The sequence below is a fragment of the Phascolarctos cinereus genome, unplaced genomic scaffold, assembly GCF_003287225.1.
Source record: "Phascolarctos cinereus isolate Bilbo 61053 unplaced genomic scaffold, phaCin_HiC Scaffold_2;HRSCAF=192, whole genome shotgun sequence".
Lineage (NCBI taxonomy): Eukaryota > Metazoa > Chordata > Mammalia > Diprotodontia > Phascolarctidae > Phascolarctos > Phascolarctos cinereus.
Window position 1 is genome coordinate 119,904,957 of NW_027555625.1, and position 24,530 is coordinate 119,929,486.

General features: G+C 39.5%; 1 long non-coding RNA gene across 1 annotated transcript; it reads right to left on the reverse strand.

Moving 5' to 3' along the window:
* Window positions 1–10,372: 10,372 nt before the first annotated feature.
* Window positions 10,373–23,973, reverse strand: LOC110207652 (uncharacterized). Its single transcript, XR_002324262.2, has 3 exons — window positions 23,866–23,973; window positions 13,806–13,882; window positions 10,373–12,832 (listed from the first exon to the last, which is right to left on the reverse strand). It is a non-coding gene; the product is annotated as an uncharacterized LOC110207652 (long non-coding RNA).
* Window positions 23,974–24,530: the final 557 nt, after the last annotated feature.

Below are 24,530 nucleotides of genomic sequence, written 5' to 3' on the forward strand. Positions count from 1 at the left end.
TTTCCAACATAGTCACCTCCCAGCATGGAAGATTACAGAAAAGGCAGCAAGAAGGGGATATATTCAGCACCCACAACATGCAGGGACAGACTGAGTAGTCTGCTTTTAGGGGGATTAGGTGTTGGTTTTTTCTTCTTTTTTTTTTTTTTACTACAACAGGTCCCAATAGAGTTTAAATATCCTAGTTGACAGAAAGGCTGCTATTTCCTCAGCTGATGAGCCACAGCACCCCATATTGTATCACTCTTAGAGATAAAAGAACAAAAGGCACATAAAGTTCCATCTGGGAGGTACTGGTTATGACCAGTACAGTACTGAGATTCTGCCTTGCTCCCCTCTAAAATGAAACCATTTTCATAGCCCATTTCTTAGTACTTATTATGAACCATACACTATTTCACTCTCCTAAATTCCTAGGCAATAAGAGCTCATCCATATGTAGTGCTTCATGGTTTACGGTGATTTTAGGTAAAAACAAAATAAAAATTTCAAAAAGTACCTTATTTGATTTGATTCCTGTGACGGTCTTTGGGATAAAAAATAGTTTATCCTCTCTTTACTGACAAGAAAACTGAAGCCCACTGAGGCTCATTAGGTAACTTATTCTCATATTTTATTAAGCTCTCCAGCCCCAAGTGTACAATACATTCCACAACACAGTTAGCTTCCAATTCCTGCTAGAGAAAAACAGTTGGTTTGGGAGTTAAAGGAAACTCCAAATAAATATAGGTAAGGGGATTACCATGAAAAGTATGGCTATTTGATAGCATGTCTCCAGAAGGTATAGGAGGAGATATTCTCCAAATTTGGAACCAAAGTCAGGAGTGTAGGGCTGACCCTTGTTGACAGAGGGTGAGGGTGCCTACTATACGAAATCTTCCACGGTTGAGGTCATGTAAAACAAAACTGTCATACTCCCTTGAGGTTATATCATCCTGTCTTACAAAGGGGAGGATTTTATTAAGCTCCTACTATGTGCTACTGTGTGCCAGGCACTATGATAAGTGCTTTACAAATATTATCTCATTTGATTCTCACAACCATCAGCAAATAGGTGCTATTATTATCCTTACTTTACAGTTGAGGGAACTGAGGCAAACAGAGGTTAATTGACTTGCCCAGAATCACACAGCTAGTAAGTATCTGAGGCTGGATTTGAACTCCAGTCATCTGGATTCCAGTCCCAGGACTATTCATTGTGCCACCTACCTGGCTCTGGGACAGAAAATCAGTCATTAGAGAGGGTTCTTGTTGAAATGCCAGGACCTTCAGAAAAATGATAGTCCAGCCAAAACTGGAGGGTGAAGGGATAGAACAGAGCCTCTGCCAACAGAGTAACTTTAGAGAGAGATGAGTGGGCAAGGAATAGACAGAACAAAACCCTGGGATTCAGATTTCTGGGCAACATTAGAGTTGCTGTCTTCCAGAAAGTGCCCTCTAAAGTCCAAGACAAAGTCAAAGTTAAACAGTTTTACTCATTCCAGACTTACACAGCAGGCTGGACTTAACTCAGGTTCCTTCCTTCTATCAGATCACTCCATAGCCAACTCAGAATAGTTTTGTCATTGGCCTTCAGTAGGCTCTTGAGAAGTTTCCTCTAGGTCAGGGCTTGGATTGTACTAGTTGAGCCTCCTGTGAACCCCAAGCCCCATGAACCCCAATTTGAAACAGTCTGCTCTAAGAAAGACAAACAAAATTGGGGTACATGTGTCCACAATTTAATTTCTCAAAGTGGCTTGACATGCGTTGCAATAGGGAGTTCAGTCCAAAACTGAGTTCCCCTAAGAGGGCCAGTTCAGAACTGGCTCAGTTTGGGATTTTGGGGTACAGTGTTATATGCCCTTTGAAGAGCAAGTGTTCCCAAGGTAGTGCCAATCAACCTTGTTTGGTTGACTACTAAGAGATGGGTCATATTAAAATGTTATCTTGAGTAGTGCTTTAGATCACGGTCCATGGGGGCCAATATCACCCACCATTAAAGGAAGTACCACCTCCAATCTTGGAAGTCTGTCTCCACCCAAACCTGAGTAGGATAAAGTCATTTCTGGCCTGGGTTGGAGTTGGACCAAAATAAGAAAATTCAAGGAAATCTCATTATCAGAAATGCTGTTCTGAAGAACTTTGAAGCAGAAAGCTGGCAGGGTGGAGCTCTGAGTCTCCAAGACACAGATTACCGAGAGGAATCTTTTTTAACACTCCAAAGTCTGATATTCCCTCCTGGCTTAGATACATGCCCTATACTGGGAAGGCGGTCAAGAATTTGATCAGTCTTCAGTGTTACTAATAAATAGTACTTTACAGTACACTAGTACTATATACACACACACACACACACACATACGTATATATGTGTGTATGTATGTATATGCACTATATATGCATATATATATGTGCATGTATTGTGTGTGTGTATATATATGTATGTATGTATGTATGTATGTATTACTTTGAAGTATTAATAATAGTACTTTAGGCATCCTTTATGAAGAAGCCTGTAACCTATGAAAATTCTGCCCTGGATTTACTGGGTGATAGAAGTTAGAGCTGGAAGAGATGTTCTTGTCCATCCACACTGCCCTGCTCTTCTCATTTTACAGAAGAAGAAACTGAGGCACAAAGGGGAAGGGGCTTGCTCAAGGTCATATAGCTAGTAAGTAGCGTAAGCAGAATTTGAACCCTATGTCATCCAATTTGAAATCCAGTGCTCTATGCATTGTACCCCACCACCTCAAACCACCTCACCACTGTACCCCACCCACCTCAAACACAGGTCTTCTATGCCTAAATCCAACATACTTTCCACTACCTAATGTTGTACTATAAATGTATAAATACAGAAATGAATACCCAAACCAAGAATAGAAGGGCTATAGAGGGACCTAGTCATAAGCTGTCATGGAAATGGTACACTTAAAAATTCATGTCTTAGTATAAACAAGTTGTAACTGTGTGTTTAATTTGGTTGGGGTGGTGGGGGTATGTGTTTTACTTTAAGTGCAGAATAATTTCTTTTTAAAAATGGGTAAAAATTTAAAATATCTTGTTGACAGAAACACCAGATCTGATCAGGAATCATGAATGGAGTTAAGAGAGCAGGGCATGAGAGAAAGTCCTTGAAGGGAAGGACATGTCATCACATACACTCAGCTAAAGGCAGTTTTAACAAAAGAATTTGTGAAACAGCAGCTATAACATTGAAAGGGGATGAGCAGGAGAGAGTCTCACGTTTGACTTCCGACATGGCCTCAGACTCACCACCAGACTTTTAGGTCATGTCATTTCAGCTCCTCAAGGCCTTTGTTTCTCTCATTTGTTAATGATGATCACCTGGCTGGCTGTCTATGTCAGATTCAGAGTTGAGTGATAAAAAAGTGGCGACCTTCAGGTGCCTGCCTCAGAAGCGTGGAATGAAATGATCTAAGAACAAAGATATTAGGAGATACCCTGTTTCCCAGAGCTAAGGCCCAGAAATCAAGCTGTGCCCTGAGCTTGGCATAATAACTTAATCCTTTGCACTCACCCTCTGGATGATCTCAGCAAAATCCCAGAATTGTTTCATATATGTTATTGCATAGCTTTGACCAGCACCAGGTGTTGTCTGAGTTTGGACAAGTACCTGCAGGATCCGTGTTCTGGTCCCGAAGTCTTGCTGTGAATCAAACTCACCTCCTTGTTGTTGTTACACCTCGTTGTTCACTGCATAGCCACTGGTATAAGTATTGAGATTTACTTACACTAAAGTGGGTCCACCCCACTAGGGGCAGGTCCCAGCACATGTGTCTAACTCCTCTCCTTGCTTGCAAGCCATTTCCCTCACTTTGAAATTAAACTTCTGTTTGGTTCCTGAGTTTCTGATCTCTAGGTGCTCTCTTCAGCTCTGGCCATCCACAGGTTAGAAGCCAGTTAGGTCTAGCTGACAATAATTAATAATTAACATAAGACTTCCTCTTCACTAGCTCAGACTCTCCACATCAAGGCTACCCTGCAGACCCGGGTTCAAATGTAAAACACAGTAAGCCATCTTTTCAAGGATGCCATTCTCTCCTTTTTTTTAAATGGACAAATTTCAGTAAATTCTCCATGCTTTCCTCAGAAGTTCAGGATTTTATAATTATGTTACAGTAGTCTCCTTTTTCCAAATGAAGTTCTCCCACTCCCACCCCCAACCCCACTACACTCAGTTTCAATGTGGGAAGAAGAAGAAATAATTCAGCTTGAGCCTCTATCCAGAGCAGACTCAATTCACAGAACAGGCAAATCATCAGAAATCAATAATAAAGCATTCAATTGAACCAGTGGCACAGTGGATAGAGTGTCAGGCCTGAAGTCAGGAAGACTCATCTTCCTGAGTTTAGATCTGGCCTCAGATACTTACTAGCTGGGCAAGTCACTTAACCCTGTTTGCCTCAGTTTCCTCATCTGTAAAATGAGCAGCAGAAGGAAATGGCAAAGGACTTCAGCATAATTGCCAAGAAAACTCCAAAGGAGTGAGATGCAGTTAATGCAGGCCTGCACAATCTGGGTCTGCAGGCTGCCAAAGGATTTCTGGTGGCAAAAAAATGTAGGGGGAAAACATCCTTTGTATGTAAAGGAAATCCAGGTTGTACAGGCCTGTTGTAATGTAAAATATTATTATTAGTATATGAACATTCTCATTTCCCGAAGTTTCTTTTAGCCACTGGAAGACACTAGTTCTCTTGGGGATGGAATGGGAAGGAAAAGGTGAACAACCAGAATCCCACCACCTGTATTCACACCATCATCACAAGCCTTTGTCCCTAGCCCCGCCCCTTCCCTCCCCTCCCCCCCCTCCAAAGAATTCAACAAATATCCTATTAAGTATCTACCTAATAAGTACTGTATTAGGCACTGTGTTCTGGCTGGAAAGACAAAAATGAAATAATTCCTGACCTTAAGGTACATACCGTGGGTGAAATTTAGTTCATGTTGTCTCTGAAGCTGACCTTGTCCCCATTCCCAAGAACTGACCCATGAATTGCCTGAGGCTCACCAGCCTCAGCCTCAGATTATTTTGTAAATACTTAACTCTCTCTTTCAGAGATTCCCAAACTTTCTTTATGGACATTCTGTTGTTATTCAAAACAACCTAAAGCCAAATAGCAAGATGTCCCAACCTCCTCTAACTGCAGCCTGGCCATTCTGAGATCTGTACTCTGTCTCTCTGCCCTAGTACTCTATAATGACCCCATGCCCAGCCCACTGTGTGTGTGTGTGTGTGTGTGTGTGTGTGTGTGTAGGGGGGTGTTCTCCAGCATTTGCTGGTCCTTTGTATCCCTGTTACAACTCCCTTGCTCTGACTAAAGATCGTAATTTTTGCTATATTGGCTGCCTTCTCTTTAATTCAGGTAGACAATATAAGGGATAATGCAAAGTAGGAATGAAGGAGCAAAGGAGAGACCAGGCTTAGGAATGTTTGAAGAGGAAAGGAGTCCCAATATTTACTGGGAAGAGCTGGCACCCGAGCTTTGAAGGAAGTTAAAGGAATCTGAAAAGTAGAGATGGTATTCCGATTGTCCACTTGCTAAATAGTCATTCAACTGGAGTACTGATAAGGCTCTCTAGAAAACAAAATTAATGCAAGATATACTTTAAAGTTTAACTACATTATTAACATTCCCCCTCCTCCTTTGTTAAGTCTAGGCAATCAATAAAAATGATAAATAAATCCTGGTTTGTAGCATTTATTAATTTCTGAGGTTTAAATGGTCACATTGAAAATTTTAAAATTGGCCCTGTGGAACCAGTCTGAGCTAGCCCCTGCCATAGCTATCTACTCTCATGATGCCTGCTCTGGATTCTGATAACCTGTGTTTAATCCTAGGGGAACCAGACTGACAAGAGAATGAAGCTGGGACTTTCTTGAAGCTTTTGGTTCATAATCTCAGTGCTGGAGGTCTGAGTAAAAGCTCTTAAAATTAACATCTAGGCTGTCCCCCAAATGGGATTAACAGCATCCCCTCTAGAAAATATACAATTTATATACAAAGTACATATCACTTGTATATATAGAGTAACTATTTTCCACACAACAAAATACATGCTTAAAATAAAACATTAACATACACTTATGTAACAGGGAGATGGGGAAAGGAATTGGCCAATGAGAGACCAGTCTTTAGAACATGTGTGATAGTGACATAGAGTGATCCTGCTTCTAGAAATGCATGATGGAGGGGCCTTTTGTCTCCCCACTTCAGAGCATAGCCAAACATTCTATTTTCTGATGGCTTATCTGCCATCCTACCTGCTGGCCTACTGGAGACAAAATCCATTTAATTGGCTCTGAGGCAGAACTAAGTGTGTATACAAAAGGTGCAGAGACCAATGCTCCCTCTTTTCTATCATGGCAAACAAAGCAGGGGCTACTCTGGGCCATTTATGAGGAGGGGCTCGTCTTTTTTTCCCATCCAGCCACTCTTACATGCATCTGTTAACTCACAGTGTCTCTGCTTCTTTTGTCTATGTTTATTTTTTTTTGATCTTTAGTTGAATGAGTATCAAAGATGGAATAGACTTTATGAGCTTCAGAAAATTCATAAAAAGTTCCCTCAGCAACAGAGCTGGCAATAGAAATAGCTGAGTCTAAGGCAGCTAGCTTGCTAACCTTTGCTGCTATCTGCAGCTAGAGAAAGAACTGATAAGTAGAAGTATGCGTGTTGCAATCTAGGGGTCTAGGGAACCCTGAAATGCAAGGGCAAAGGGCATGGGTTTGCCTCAAAAGAATTCAACCATTCAAGCCTTCTTTCAGTCAAAGTAGTTCATTAAAACACTGGTTGGTGTGGGAGAGATTCCTAGTGAGTCTGCACATTTGATAGGGACAAGATTGATGTTTTTATAGGGAAAAAGATTGTGGAAAGATTTGGATGGGATTGAAGAGTAACAAATAGCCTGGGGTGGGCCAGGTGCAGGCAGTGAGGGCCACAATGAAAAGGCAGTTAAAAGGATTATTGACTAAGATGGGCCAGATGCCTCAGGTGAACCGCCAGAGATCTGGGTTCAGGGGCTTTGGGGTCCAGGTGCCAAAGACGTGGTCAGTCTTTTTCTTTTTAGGGGTCCAGCATGAATCCCATCCCCCATCATAATACTGTGGTTTCACACACACACACGTATTTGTGTCAAATGTCAGCCTTCTCTAGTACAGGGTAGAGTGGGAAGGAGATAGTTTAGAACTTAAAATATAACCCCTCTCACCCAAAAAAAGAAAAGAAAAGAAAAGGAGAGTAAGCCCAGAGTCTGAGCTATACTTAAAATATGAAGTAGCCCATAATCCATTGTTTTCTCCTGGAAAGTAAAGATAACTTCATAAGATTGCTCAACAGATATTTCACAATCACCTCAAATATGTACTGTTCAAGCAAATGGCAAGGCCAGCTCTCCTGGCACAGGGTTGCTCCTAGGTGAGAGAAATGATTATTTCTTATATTAATAACCAATCAATATGAGGAGGGGATGTGCTGGCAGGGGAACCAAAGGTTGTTTTTTTTTTCTTTTTTATTTCCTCATTTAAAGTCCAGTCTCTCAAGGGCATTTCTGACTCTGCCCAAAGAATTCACCCTACCCAGACTATCTTATCTAAGTGGAATTCAATTGCTCATCATTCATTGACTAGGTGGAGGATAGGTCCTTTTATGTGGATTGCTGGACACAGGAGTGGTCTGACTTGAGATGAGTCTCTTTTTATCCATGAATGACAGCTATTAGCGTCATGTACCTAGCCTCTATTAGAATAGGTCCACCTCTCATTATGATATTAATTCTCTCATTAATTGTTAACCGATAAGAATTGATTCTTACCTGCTGGGAGCAACCACTCTTCCAGGAGTATATAAATCCATGATTTGTCTTTGGTTTATGAGAGAAAGCCAATGACCATTACTTTATTAATTATTTCCTAGCTATAATTAATAAATTAATATTAATTACCCAGAAACTATGTCTGTTGGACTTTTCATTCATCACATAAACTATATGTGATCCCTATCTATATAAAACATTTGACTAAAATTTTATTACAAAACTCATGGGCCCATGTGAGGTATACTGATTTATTGATAGAGATAAAGAATAATTATCCTGTAACATTCATAAGAAGTATTGTGATTTAAAACACTAAATTGTAGAGAGCTGAAAATGTCTAAAATTTAGATTACTGTTGTAGTCCATGCAGCCACATGAGTTACCATTCTGTCAGCATGCTCAACCACTGATAAACACTATTTATCAGAGATTCCAGGAAAATGGTTTCTACTATGATGGCTCACCTCTCTTCAGCACTTCCCTCAGTCCCTCAATATTCTACAAATTATCTAAAACTTCATTTTCTTTTTTTTTTTTTGGCTAGGCAATGGGGTTAAGTGACTTGCCCAGGTTCACACAGCTAGTATTATGTGTCTGAGGCTACATTTGAACTGAGGTCCTACTGACTTGAGGGTCAGTGCTCTATCCACTGTGCCATCTGGCTGCCCCAACAGCTTCATTTTCAAAGAGTGTTTTCAGCCTCATTGGATAGCTGATACCTGGAAATTAGAATATACTGAATGGCCTGCTATCACTCCCCAATAATTTACATTCCAACCCCCCCCCGAAAATACCCCTTTTTCCCTCCAACAATATGTGTCAAAAAATGTTGTTGTCCAGTCTTTTTCGGTCATGTCTGACTCTTTGTGACCCCCTTTGGGGTTTTCTTGGCAAAGTCACTGGTTTGTCATGTCCTTCTCCAGTGTCAAAGAATAAAACAACATAAATAAAAGGTATTTTAGATTGGAACTCTTTTTTGGTGCATTTTGCACGAAAAAAGTCATTTCAACAATGATGCTCATTTTCATGAAATAGATAATTCTAAAGATATTTTTTATTGCATCTCACACTAAAGTTTAAAATGTTGTTTTTAAATATTATTTGTTGTATTGGCAATACAAGTCAACCAGAGAATGGAATATTGATGCTATCTTTATATTTCATAGTACCTTTTTTGAAATGTCAAATATAATAACTATTTTTTAAAAACTAAAGTAATAACCATTTAGTATTAAACCTACAAAATACATAAAAATGATCATTTAAGAAAAGAAATCAAGTAGAACTTACATTTCAATTGTTGATACAAACTTATAACAGTATTTTCATATTAAAATTTTCACATCTTAGTTTTTTTTCCACTATTGTTCACAACAATTTAAATACATATAAAGACAACATTAAAATATTCTAGTCTGTACACATTCGGCTTTTAGGATAAAGTTACTTAACAGAAGACATCATCCTATAGAACATGAGTTAGTTCACCTGTACATTTTGATGGCAACTATCAATTTACCCCTTCATTAGAGCCTTTGTAAGTTTAAAACACTGAGAGTCATGATATTAATGATTATAATAGTTTTTCTTTTTTCCTCTTTTTTATCTTTTTAAATTTGTGGAATAAAACAAGCATTTCCATAACATAGTATAATAAAAAAGATGATTGCACATGAAACTGCAAATCTATTATGTACAATTTGCCATTCCTTTTAAACATACAACAAAGTTTTCATATACATTTCTTTTTTTCTTCCCTTCTCCTCTCACCCTAGAGATGGCTAGTATCAGATACAAATAAATATATGTATGTAAAATTATTCCATACATACTTCTATTTATCATTTATTTCTCTGGATACAGATAGGATCTTTTTCATTTTTTTTATAGTTAATTTGGATATTCATAATAGTCAAAATGACTTATTCACAAAAAGTGATTCTTAAAATAATATTGTTGTTACTGTAAACAGTGTCTCTTGGTTCTGCTCATTTCACTCTTCATTATTTCATGTTTTTCTAAGTTCATTGAGCTTATCATTTCTTATAGCGCAGTAGTATTCCATCACAATCATATACCACAACTTGTTTAGCCATTCCCCAACTGATGGGCATCCCTGCAATTTTCATTTCCTTGCAACCACAAAGAAAGTTGCTGTAAACATTTTAGAACATATAGGTTCTATTCCTTTTTCCCTAATCATATTTTAAATAGATCTATGATTATGATATATTTCAAAAATTATTTTGAAGAAATAGTTGCTTATTTTGTGAATTATTAAGAATTTAGGTAAAGCACCGAGAATTTTTGAGCAGCCAACATTGGTCATATTAAAAGTGTTAAGCATCATCAAAAGCAGTTAGCTGCTTAGAACATAAAGTGTACTTCAAATATCAACATTTAAATATATTAAAAATTAATATTTTGGTGAAAGAATTTTTACCATTAATAGAATGAAATATTTTTTGAAACTTTATTTTACCTTTATCTCCCTTTTAATGTTTATTTTTGTGTGTATTTCACAATATAACATATTAGTACAGGAGTATATGCATATAATTTAAAAATAAACGAAGCTAACATTTACTAAGCCAAACTGTGCCTCTTAACAGCTCATTACAGTGAGCTGAAATTCACCGTCTTGTAGCTTATACTTCTAGTTCCTGCCTCTCCATGATAGAGAATGAATTTCCAAATCCAAATTTATTATTTCTGAAGTTTTAAGGACTGTATTTGAAATATATGGTCTAGGTGGTACTCTGGAGAATGAATGGAGCTGAAGTCAGGAAGACTCCAAGGAAGTACGAATCTAGCCTCAGATACTAGCTGTGTGAACCTGGGCAAGTTATTTAATTTCTGTTTGCCTCAAGTTTCCTCATTTGTAAAATGGAGATAATAACAGCACCTACCTGCCAGAGTTGTTGGTGAGGATTAAACGAAAGAACATGTGTTGTAAGCCAAATCTAAAAGAGCTATGTAAATGTTAGATGTTGTGATTATTGGACAATGAGGTGACACAGTAGATAAAGACACAAAGACTGGAATCAGAAGACTCATCTTCCTAAGTTTAAATTTGCCCTCAGCACTGACTAGCTGTTTGACCCTGAGCAAGTAATTTAACCCTATTTGCCTCAGTTTTCTCATCTATAAAATGAGTTGGAGAAGAAAATGGCAGACCACTTAAGTACCTTTACCAGAAAACAAAACCAAACCCAAATGGGGTCATGAAGAGTCAGTCACAACTGAAAACAACTGAACAAATGTTGTATTATTGTGTCTCCACTATATACTTGGGCCTATCCCATGACATTGGGGAGTTGGGGGGAAAAATGAACTCTGAGCAGAGCATAACATTGACAGGCTACTCCTATACTTACTGACCTCAACCTGCTGTTGGAAAGAAGATACTAGAGGCCTTTGGCCTTTTGGGATGCCATGCAGGGGATTTTGCTAAACTCTTGGAAAGCCATCTCCATTTTAGCCTGGGACAGAAGCTGGCTCTGTAGCCTAGGCAGCTGTCTGGGCATATGCTAAGGCGGTGGCTGTGATTCAGTGCATCATCCTATTTTGGAGAACACTCTCAGGGACCTAAGTCTGGTCTATATGGAGTTTCCTCTGCCCACTTCTTACCTCTACCTCAGACTCTGGTATTGCCTGTGGAGGAAGTGAATGAAACTCATTAAATTCATTCAGTCAAGCCCCAATCACTCATCCTGAGCTCAAGAGTGGAGATTCCCACTGGGGAGTTGAGCTTGTCACACAGATGTGGTAAAGAGCCACCTCAGCTCCCAATTAGGAGCTTTTTCCAGAAAGTGTTCCATCAACACAGATTGTGCCATACTCCCACTGACTTCTCACCATCTTCAAACCACATAATTCAGGACAATTGGCTGGCTTCATTTAGGTATATTGACATTTTCATATCCCAAACAATATCTCATACAAATAAGGTCATATTTGCTTGGTTGTATATGTCATTCATGATTATTTTGTCTTATTCTGCATATTTTATTTTTAACTTAATAACTTTTCATGCCTATGATTGAGGGGAAGGACCAAAGCAAGTACCTCCCCCTCCTTTAAGTCTAAGGGTTGTGCTGTTCTGATAAGACAAAGCACAGTCTGGGCTTTTTTAATCCTTAGAGCTATAGCATCCTCCTGTCCAAGGTTGTCTTTTCCTGTAAGAAGTCATTATGAAATACACATGTTAGACAAGCAGCTACTGACCTCTGAGATTGACAAAGTTACTGACAGAACTGTGACCCTCCATTTCTCAGAATCCCTGTTCAATGATATGGATTCAGAAAAAGAAACACAAAAACAGAAAAGGCAGTCAGGGATTTAAAGTCCAGTCTCACACTTGTCTAGGCAAATACATGCTCTGGTTGCAATGTGTGTGAAATCCCCTCTCCCCAAGGAAAGTCCATGGGAGCGCAGGCATTGCCTGGGTCCCAAAAAAGCCAAAGGCAGTTTCTCCTCAATTCCTACAGCCCACAATGTGGGCACCTCTTCCTATCTCAGTTGCCATTCATCTTCAACACAGCCCCATCACAGGGACACACTGGGACCAATCAGTAGCTGCTGTTCACACATTTCCTTTAGCAGAAGGCTAGAACATCAGCCCATCTGGACAAATGTACCATAGGATGCCCCCCAACCCAAAGCTTCTACCTCACCTCCATCTTATATATGATTGCTTTCTACCTCTCATTCTCATGCATTCATCATACTTTATTGTTTACTATACTTATTTGTATATGTGTCATACACTTCTACCAGACTGTAGACTCTATGAGGGTAGGGACTGTGTTCTATCCAATGTTTGCATCTCACCCAACACCTACCATTGTCTGTTACACAACAGACCTTTAAATTAATCTCTACAGAAAGCAGAAACAAGATGGCACTTCACAAGATGACCACAATGGTGTACGAAGGAAAGCAACAGAAGACTTCAGAATGCTGATCAATGCAGTGCCCAACTGTGACTTCAGAGGAGTGATGCAAAGCATGACTGTGGGTGAAGAATACAATTATATATGTTTTAGATGTGGCCAGTATACTGATGTTTCACTTAACTATATTTATTTGTTACAAGGGATTGATATATTTGGAGGTGAGTTACTGCATAGGGAGAGTGAGGTGTTGGTTTTTTTTAAGAATCAATTTAAGAAGAAAATTTAAAGAAAATTTAAGAAGAAAAAAGTCTATTGAATTGAATTTAACCAAATGCCTTGATTCAGAAATACTCCAACCATTCTAAGATGGAAGCTTTTCTCATCAGTGTGAAGTTTCTATCCACTCATGCAGATTCCATCTCATACCCTTTTTTATCCTATATGCTTCTTATCCAGTTCTTCCCTAAATCATTAAGGACTTTCCTAATGTGAAGGCCTGTCTTCATCTTTTAATATTTTATGGTTACCAGTGCATCACTCAAGCTGCCCATTGATTCAGCTTTCATATCTGCCCCATGATTGGTCCATCTCCTCCTTGTTTTTAATGATATTTTCTTCCTTGGATTTTTTGTGATTTCATTGTTAGAAGGAGCTCCTAGGGAAGGACTCTTTCTTTGTTTTTCTCTTTGCCTTTTGAATAGTATTTTATTTTTTCCAACCACATGTAAAAACAAATTTAACATTATTTTTTATTAATTTATTTTCAGTTTTCAACATTTTGGTTCCAAATTTTTTCCCCATCTCTCCCCTCTCCCACCCCAAGATAGTGTGCATTCTGAATACCCCTTCCCCCTATCTGCCCTCTCTTCTATCACCCTACCTTCTCTAACATTCTTTTTTTATATAAAACTTTAAGTTGCAAATTTTCTCCCTCCCCCTTCCTTAAGATGGCAAGCAATTTGATATATTTTCAATCACATAAAACATATTTCTATACTGATACTCCCTCTTTGGATGCAGAACAACACCTCCTCTGCAAATTACAGTCTTAGAGAGTTGCCTAAAGCATCAACAGGTTAAGTGACTTACCAGGGGTCACATAGCTAGTGTGTGTATCCAAGGCAGGACTTGAATCAAGCTTGATCTTCCCAATCCTGAGATCATCTCTGTATCCAATACAACAGTGGTGTCACACTCAAATAGAAATGGGGGAAAAGGCATTTATTTGTACATAAGAATCCCTATGGACCACATATTGACTTAGCTTTAAAATATAATATCTAGGTGGCACAGTGGATAGAGCACTGGCTTTGGAGATAGAAGTACCTGAGTTGAAATCTGACTTACTAGCTGTGTGACCCTTGGCAAGTTGCTTAACCCTGATTACCTCCAAAAATTATAATAATAAAATGTAATATCTATGTCTTATTGTATTTTTACTATTTTGTTAAATATTTCCCAGTTGAGTTTTAATGTGGTTCAAGTTTCGCTCAGGAGTGTTGTGGGCTGCATGCAAGCCTATGACGCCATTGCACTAGGGCATACAGCTTCTCATTTCATATACAAGAAGTCAATCACATCAATCCAATAATAAAAAATGAATTAAGCATCAAGTGCCTATTATGAACAAAACAATGACATTTTTAAAAGTCTGATGTAAAATGGTTACAGAACAACAATAGCATTACAAGAGTCCTGTTCCTGTTCCTCAACAATAGCATTATAAGAGTCAGTCTTTGCACGTGCATCTCCCACCAAAACCTAAAATTTAACATGTCCAGATGGAATTCATCTCTTCTCAAAACTTCACTCTTTTCAGCTTTCCTGTTTTAGTTGATGGCACTATCACCATCTCAAGGTGGTGCACCTGGATTAGATTCTGTAGATCACTCTAAACAGAAGTTAGTTGGGTGGGGTCTACCCAAGATCATGGAGCATGTGCCCCAAGGATTAGGCCAATCTCATCATTTTTGGCTCTCCTTTGAACCCCTCAAGGGCTGGTCCTTGAATGAGGATACAGAAAGGAAAAACTTAAATCTTAATTTAGCAATTGGTTATTAAAATCATAGAAAAATAATAATTTCTGTCAATACAAAGAAATGAGTGAAATGAACAAAGGAAAGATCAAATTATTCTCGGAAAAACTGAGAAGACAAAAGGTACTAAAAATGGAGGGGACCAAGGACAGTGTTTCACAGAGGATGATGGCCCAAGCTCCTCTGTGAAGGTAAAGGAGTATGAAAGGTGGAAATGAAGGGGGACTGTACTTTAGGCATGGGGAAAACCTGTGCCAAGGCATAGAAGCAGGGGATAAGATGTCAAGGCCAAGAATGACCAAATAGTACCATTTCACTAAAAACTAGAATGGAACAGAAGAATGATATGAAACAAGGATAGAAAGGAAGGTTGGAGTGAGACTGTAGAGCATCTTCAATATCCTATTGTGGAATTTGTAGTTAATCTTAGACCATTAGGGAGTCAATGAAAGTTTCTAATCAAGGAGTGATAGGGACAGACTTGTGGCTTAGGAAGAATATTTTTGCAGCTTTGTGAAGGCTAGATTAAAAAGCAGGAAAATAAATGGCAGAGGTAGGGGTGGGGGAACAATTAAGAGACTTTAAATAGTTGAGGCATAAGGTGATATATATCTGAACCAGGATAGTAGTCTTGTCAATGGAGAGGAAGGAGCAGTTGGGAGAGATATTATGGAAGTAGAATGTATGTGGGATGTACAATGTGTGGAGAGTGAATCAAAAGCCAGATGGAAAGGGACTAAGGAATGAATTGTTAGTGAGGAAGAAGAGGCAGCAAGTGTAGACAATTCTTTTAATGAGTTAAGCAATGAAAGGGAGGCTATATGTGTGTGCATGTGTCTCTGTATGTATGCATGTGATGTCATCTGCTAAGAGGGTAAGTGGCATTAGGGGCCTGAGGACAGAAGATCTGGAATAATCTGAGGGAGTATGATAGGCAATTAAGTGGTATGAGAATTATGAATAATTTTCTCTCTAAGCGTGCGATTGAGGCAATGAAAGTCCCAGTGAGGACAAAGAATAGGTTTCAGAAGAGCAAGGGAGATAGAGAGAGATAAGGTCAGGTGACCATGATCATGAAGGGTAATTTTAATAGTCAAGAGCAGCGAGGAAGAACAATTTTAAATGACAGAGAGGTCTAAGGTGTGACCAGCCCCGAAGTTAGCTGATGTAAAACAAGTCAAATCCCTCTTCTGTGACAGCTTGTCAAATATTTGAAGACAGCTATCATGTCCCTCAAAGTCTTCTTCAAAAAGACTTTAAATATCCCCAATTCTTTCAACTATTAAAGGTCAACCTTGATTTTGAGTGGATACAGAAACCTCAGTGTACCACAAACATGAAGTGGCCTTGTTGGGGTGGGGAACCTCACTTTGCAAGTTAGGGAAAATTTTTAGCACATTCTCCCTGCCCCAAGTCTTTCCCTAATTTAAGAGCAGGGACTACCTCATATTTTGTCTTTATATCTAGTGTGTCTCATATAGCAGGAAAAGAAAAAAATGCAGCTACTTAATAAATGTTTGGGGAATTAAAAGGTTTAAAAAAACCTTTCACTTATATAATCTAGTTTATCTTTATAACAGCCTCCTAAACTAGCTATAAGTGTGAAAAGCGGGTATGTGTGAAGGGGAGAAGGCTCATATGTATTGTTGTTGAACAAACAGTTGTTCCCTAATTCTTTACCTTTGCAATTGTTTTTCTAAACCAAAATAGATTTTTAGTGCCAGTTGGACTATAAACCAGGTGTACTACTCTAAACAAAAATCACTAAATCTTTCTGGAGCCCTCTTCTGTCTCTGTGAAATGAGGGATTCCAATCTTAGCTAATCTCTAAGCTCCTTTTTACCTCTAAACTCCACGGCTTAATTTTTTTTCTATTAAATTCAATCTTGCTATAGATTCACCCAGTCATTGCAGAAAGTTGAGATCTTTGTGCATTTCAACTCATTAAGCTTACATATGTATGTATGTATTGAGCAGGATAGGGCTGAAGGCAGAACCTTGCGGAGATCTTAGCAGCTTAGCAAATGGGGATCTGGCTGCCACACTAGTGCTGAGGCCAGCAGATTCTCCTGTGGACAATTCCACTCTAGAAAGACAGAAACCACTTGCAGGGTATATGATGGAAGACTGAGCAGAAGGTTCTGATGATAATGGTGAGACTAGCCCACTGTCATTGTATATCAACAGAGGGGTGTATAGGATGTTCAAAAAAGACTAGCACCTCTGGTGTGAGGGTTTGACAAGCCCTTTTCAGGGCTGCTTATCCACCTTTGTTGTCTACCTGGCACTCAATCCTCATTTGTGGCTTCAAGAAGCTGTAGTATGTACGGTGGTCACACCCATAGTGAGTTAGAGGGATGTCTACTCCAAGCATGTGAAGACTTCCTCCAGGCAGAATGGACAGATGAGAACAATTTGTTCCAGTGGCCATGAAGTGGACTGAGAAGGTGCTTTTGAGTGCTTAGAGCTTGATCAGATGTTGAAGAAGCCAAGGTCATCCACTGCATCCTGCTCTTTTGCCAATTATTTTGTCCTGTCACTGGACTTTGATGACTCAGGAAGAGAGAGTGAGGCTGAGACTTTGTGGCAGCAGATATGGGCAATAGTCCTGAGGACTTCATCAGTGGCTCTCCCTGCAGCCAGCACATAAAAGCTCTAAGTGGAGCTCTTGGTTGCTATCTATAAAGGTTGGATGATCATATGACTGTTGTAGACACAGGCTAGCTGGACTATACATCATTTCACTTACAATCTATCATCTTCTTTCTTTTCTTTCATTTCTTCCTAAAGTCCACATTTCCTGCCTTCCCTTTCTCTTATAGTCTTTGGTGGTTTTCTTCTATTCCATGAGGCAGATGTTATCAGCTGTTATTTGCCTGCTGCTCTCTGAGAAAATCAAACTGATTCCATTCTGTGAGTCTATTCTGTATTACCACTGACATTTTTGTAACTGCCTAAGTCATGTTTTATTGTCTCTGAGTTAAGTTTAGAAGTATAGTTTTCCTGTAAATTACTCTTGTCTCTAACTTTAGAAGTTCAGGTTTTCTGTGAAATCAGTGACCTATTTTTATGTGAAGGAAGTCTGTTATCTCTGTCCCACTAGTTGTCCTTCAAAGAATCTGGTCTGTTATTTCTGTCCTTCAAGGAAGTCTGGTTTGTTACCCATGTATCATTAACTAACTTTGTCGGTAGACATAATCAACAAAAAGATGGAAGGAGGGGTGGTTGATAGCTCGACCTCCCATACCTCATCTTCAGCCATTCATATTGTTTCCCACATCTACGATGCTACCTTTTACTATGGATGCTCTTCCTTTTGTCTATATAAATTATTTGTAAGCCTCACCTTGGGGTCTTAGCTATTGATGAGGAGGCTAAGACCCTTTTTATTGGTAAATCTGTGCCTTGCTAATAAATCAATCATGCTCAGAACTTTGTGACTCTGTTCACCTTAATTTCAATTGGGACACTTCCAAGAACCTTTTCCTCGAGATAGGGCTCAAGAGCAAGGTCAGCTGATGCTATCCAGACAAGTAACACTGGACTAGCTTTGATATCACTAGATTACTATCATTTACTTCCCTATACTGCTGAGATAGTCAAGCTGTGAAGCCACGCCAACAAAGATACCTGTGAACAGACACCAAAGGGGCAAAACAGATGATGATGATCCAAGGCAAAGATGGAGGCATTGCCAACCCTGTGCTTCCTAGCCTTTAACAAACTTTCTCCCAAGGTCATTCCTAAGATTCCTCTACATTATCTTCTATGCCAAATAACTCATCTCCTCATCAACTCTTCTCTCACCAAATAATAACTATTCTGCCTACCCATTATCTTTTACTTTTCTGGAGACCTTTCTAAAGGCAATTAGGTGTTGCAGTGGATAGAGCCTTGGGCCTGGAATCAGGAAGACCTGAGTTCAAATCTGGCCTCAGGCAAAAATCATTTAACTTCTGGTTTCCTCAACTGTAAAATCAGGAAAAGGAATCCAATCTACAACATGACCAACAAGTGATTATTCACTGATTCATTCATTCAAGAAGATTAAGAATCTATATGCCAAACATTGCTCTAAATGTTAGAGTGTGTCAGCTCTGGTAACAAATGACCAAAGAGTCACAAAGATTTTGCAACCACTGTTAACTCCAAAAATACCAAAGAGCTCATACAGGTTAAAAGCAAAAAGCTTTCTTTATTCCATTGAGGGAGAGAAATTAGACACATGTGCTGGGGCCTCCTCTAGTAGGAGACCCAAGACAGTGGGGCTAACCCTTGATTTCTATATTTGTGGCTAGATAAAGAACTGAATAGTATAGCATAGTGACAGTAGTGTGGCATAACAGCAACAGTGAGGCAAGATTGTCTAGTGACCAAAAGTCCATTCATAGCAAGGCTTAGTGTCTGGGCCTGATGGTGCTTGCCCAAGCTCAGGGATCATCAGTTCTGTTGCAGCTGTGTTCATCCAGAGGGTGAGCTCAAAAGATTGTAGTTATGCCAAGCTCAGGGCACAGCTTGCTTGTTGGATCTTAGCTCTGGAAAACAGGGTGTCTCCTAATAGTAGTAAAAAGAGAGGAGTAAGAAGAGAGGGGTGGCCTTGGATTCTGACAAGAGACAAACACAAAAAACTGTCCCTGCCCACAAGAAGCTTATATTCTATTGGAAATAACCTGTATATAGATAAATACGGAATATAAAAAAAATTGGAGAGGGAGGACATTAGCAACTAAAGGGTTGGCAATATTTGGAAACCATCACTTTCTCCTTCTTTCCCATATTTCTAGGTAGCTACAGGTGGTTTCCCTCAGGACCACTGGACATGGTAAGAACCTAAAGCTCTCCTGTCTAACTGAGCACAGTTTAGCCTTGTGGTCCTCCAAAATCTCTGTGATCCCAGGGACATCCTAGGGACACGAACCTTCCTGGGTCTTAGCAACCCAGAGCTACCAAGAGATCATTGCTAAGTGTAGAGGGAGAAGTTTCAGTTGAGTGGCAAGTCAGACTGCAAGGGGATGAGAATTGAATGAGAAGAGAAGTGAGGGTATATGCAACTTTTTTTTTCTAGATAAGAACGAAGAGTAGATTCATTATGAGTGAGAAGAGAGGAAATGAGAGTTGAAGGTGAAGTAGAAGGAAAGGAAGTCATATTTAAACTGTTAGATTTTAAAGTTCCAATTCTTGTCAATAACCTGTGTTTTTTTGTGCTTCAACTCCATTTCATCCATAGAATCTCTGTTATTTACCGTTTCGATTTCTTGGTTCCTTCCATTTCTCCATTTTAATAAATTAAAATGGATGTTGGCTCTGACAGACTCTGTCATCTACCTGGAATTTTCATTCTGTTGTTTTAAGCGTTCAGGCTTTGTCTCTGCTAGAGTGATCAGATGATCATTTTCCTGTACCAAATGTCCACCTATGTAAAACAACGAAGTCCCCCAAGCAAAGAGAATGAGCATAATCCAACACCAGGAGCCAGTCCTTGGCCTCATTTTCAGGTTCTCAACTCTCTCCCTTTGCATCTAGAGCTCAAAGAGCTGCAAACAACATGGTGGCTTGGACTAGCACAAAGGTGGGTTGGTTACCTTTTTTTTTTAAATTTCATCACACGATGCTTCAAACAAATTAGTATTAGTTGGCAGTCCTGGGGCAATTTCTTTCAGAAGTCCTTCTGGTGTTGTGAATAAGAAGCTTTCATTTTGAATCCTTGGGTTTTACATTTATTATCATTCTTTGCTTGTTTACACATGATGACAAGATTTTTATCTTGGTTAAGGCAATAATCAGAAGATGCCCACTTCTACATGTTTTGTACTGCTATTTCCTCATTATCTCAGTAGGCCATAGGCAGGTTGCTATTTTTAGAATAAACTCTACAAAAGTCCAGACTGGTAAGTTAGGGGCTGTTGAGGTTTAGGGGTTCCAGTGCCCCCAAAATATCAAGAGCAAGAGATGCTGGTCCTGCCCGAATGAATTCAACCCAAGCCTTTTTTCAGTCAAAGACAAGGTTTATTAGAACATCAAGTAGGGGCGGGTGTGATTTTAAGAATCCACCATATTAGCCAGACTCTTAAGGAATCTAAGCATTTGTATCACTAATGCAAGTGGGCCAGATTTTAAGAATCTGTATTTATAGGCAACTTTTAAAAAAGAGTTTGGCCAAGAAAGGTAGAGACATAGAATATTGAGGGTACAGATCAAGGTCAAGTGGGGGCCATCTCCAGTCTCCTGATCTATATCTTGCAACTGGACCCAGACAGCTCTTGAGAATAAAATGAGTCTGGTGACTTTGCAAGGCCCTCCCTCACTTAAATCCAATTCACTTGTAAGTCATGGCATCACCTCCCTGAACTCATGGTCCTCTTCAAGAACAAAGGACAAACAGAAACAACAACAAGGTCAAGAAAAGGATTCTGTTTTGTTTTCTCTTGGAGAAGACAGGAGGAGTGGGAAGTAGAAACTCCTTGTTGTGATTTAGTGTTAGGGGGTATGAAAGAGAGTGAATAAAGTACTAGAGAGCACGACCAGGGAAGGAGTCAAGTTTCTCTGAGCGCCAGAAGACAAAAGTAGTGCAAGACAAAAAGGTCTAAAATGAAGGAATTCATCCATCTTTCGCCCGAAAGAGGGTGGGTGGGGGGCACCAGGCTAACACTTTCTGAGTCAGCCTGTTGCATTCATGGACAGCTCTAATTGCTGAAAGTTTTTCCATACATTGAACTGAAGTCTCTTTGAAATTCTACCTAGTGCTGGTTCTCTAGGGCCAAGCAGAGAATCTCTTTTCCACAAGAGAGCCCTTCAAATACTTGAAGATGACAATAGCATCAACCATTCTCATTCCCAATTCATCTCTTCCACCCCCTCCCAATTCATCTCTTCCACCTCCCCTTCTCCCAAAACCTTCCCTCTCTCCAGGTTAAAAATCCCACATAAGAGTCCCGATTACCAATTCTGTTTCCCAGGAAAAGCACCACAAAATGTTCCCTGGGCAGTGGCCCAAAAGGTACCCTCAGGCCACCTTCTTAACATAAATGCAGTAGAAGTAGGATTGGGGAATAATGGACACCTTGGTGTCTTGGGGGAAGAAAAGCCCAATGGCAAGGAAACATAGAGACTTGGGACACCAGTCCCGATGGAGGTTGAACTTCACATCGCTAGGAGGCTGCTGCAGGGCAGAACGACACTAAAAGTGGGAGTGAAGTAGAGACATGCTGGGGAAGACTCAACTGGGCTGTGGCCAAGATGGGAGGAAGCCTGCCATTGATAGCTCCTTATTTTAGTTAATTATTTTTGCTAATTAGGTACTGAGCTTGGTTGTTTCTTCTTTCAGAAAGTGGTCAAATGCAAGTATCACCCTCTAAATTTCTCTGCTCTAGGGATGGTTTTAGTCACTCTACCCTAGTTAAAATTCTGTTTCAGTTCCTTCAGTTAATCCTTTTATGGCATGCTATCCAGTCTTTTGCCATCCTGGTCACACTCCTTTGGACATATTGCATCTTGTATATGCTTCTTAAAATATATGATAGCAAGGAACAGCTAGGTGGCACAGTGGATAGAGCTCCACACATTGGAGTCAGGAGGACCTGAGTTCAAATCTGATCTCAGATACCTGACACTTACTTGCTGTGTGACCCTGGGCAAGTCACTTAACCTCAATTGCCTTATCTATCTATCTATCTATCTATCTATCTATCTATCTATCTATCTATCTATGGTATCACCAAGAGAATGCAGGCTTTGGAGTCAGGCAACCTAGATTCAAATTTCGCCTCTCAGCCTTTTGATATGTGATCTTGGGCAAGTCACTTAACATTCTGGGCCTCAATTTCTTCATCTGGAAAATGAAGGAGTTGAACTAGATAACTTTCTATGGATTTTTCTAGCTATGATCTAGGATCTTATGCTGTCACAGAAAATTCCGACTATGGTCTGACAACGGCATCTAATCCATTAAAGTTTTTTCTTTCATAGTTTCATAGATTTAGAGTTATAAAAAGGATCTCAGAGATTATCTAATATAATCCATTCATTTTTTCAGATTGGGAAACTGAGGCTAGAGAGTTTATAAAACTTGCTTAATATCACAGAGGTACTAAGAACCCCAAGTCTTCTAGTTCCAAACTCAATGTTCTTTTCCATTGTACCATGCTTTTAAAAAACAGCCAGAAATTTTAAAAATTCACAGTCAAAAAATGGAGGCAAAATTGATCATTTCCAAACATTCAAAAACCAAAGAATATCTGCTCTAATATTACTATTTAATGCAATACATCTAGGATACTTCTTAGCTAAAGGGAATAGGTTGATCTTATTTATTTTTGGTGGGGAGGGAAGGGAATCATGGTTGAGTGACTTGCCCAGGGTCACACAGCTAGTAAGTGTCTGAGGCTGGATTTGAATTCAGATCTTCCTGACTCCAGGGCTAGTGCTCTATCCACTGTACCACCTAGCTACTCTGAGCTTGTTTTTTTTTTAAACTAATCTTCAGTATCTTTGTTCTCCCTCAAGATTAGCAGGGTTTTTTTATACCCAAGGCTTCTTCCTTGGTGGCTTGTGTAGAGACTGAGTCTGGTGAGTATATTGCAGGAGATTAACTAGAGGCATAGCAATAGAATGGCTGGAGGCCACCTCTCCTTGAATTTTTTATGCACCAACCTACCAGGTTCCTGGCCAAGATACTCATAATCCTTCTCTGCCAAGAACTCCAGGTTTTTGTTTTTTGGTTTTTATTTCCTCTAAATCTAGATAGCTCTTTCTTATACTCTTGTTGAAATGGTTGACTGCCTGTCCTCCTCCTCATTATGTTCTGCAACCTTAATTATGCTGTCACCCACTGCCAGTCAAGTTGTGAGACAGGTGAGGGCCACAGACAAAAATGGAGCCAGAGGAAGCCAATCTGAAAAGCTCAGAGAGTCTCCACAGTTTCCATTTTTTAGCAGATTTGGAAGAAGGGGGAGAAGAAAAAAATCAGATCTTTTCTTCCATTTATATCTCTTGATACCTGCTTCAATTCCATGATGGTGGTAGACTATCCTTAAACCCCAACTTTTAGGAAGAAATTCTCCCAATTAAAGCAGTCAAGTCCCAAAGAACCTTTCTCAGCTCAGCACCACCTATACCTGCTGAGAGTGGCCATCAATTCTTCCCTCCTGTGGCAGAAATCCTCTCCTGATCCTGAGTTATCTCCACTCATTGGTTTCCTGGCATCATTGTAATGGAGCACAAACGGAGCTGGCCCTATAAACAGAACACTGCTTCCAAGGCAACCATTTGTATAACTCAGAGCTTTCTAACCAGTAAAAAGGTGAGGACTTTCATTTTCCTATGACCTTCTCTACCATTCCACCACTCCCTTCCATCTGGTTTTCACCTGCCTTACTTCTCATGAATTGTGATGATATATGGACATTTTTTGCCTGTTAACTATCAGAATTCAATTTACCTTGTTCTCTTTTGTCTGATATCAGGAAACACTCATGCTTGGGGTCTTTTTTGTTTTAATTATGAGTTAAATTCTGGATAGAGGTTGCCCATTTAATGGTTAGGTGTGGGTATATGAGATGACTGAATTTATTGTGGAACAATATATGCAGTAAGTTGGGGGTCAGGGGGAGAGTGAAGTTGGAAGCATGGTGATATGAAAGAGGCTTGGAGTCAGAATACCAGACTTCTCTTTCTAGCTCTGCTACTTAATGGAAACAAGTACAAATAGACATTTGTAAAACTCATAAATATGTGAAAGGTACTTCCTTCTTGTGTGTCCTTTGGTAAATTACCTCACCTC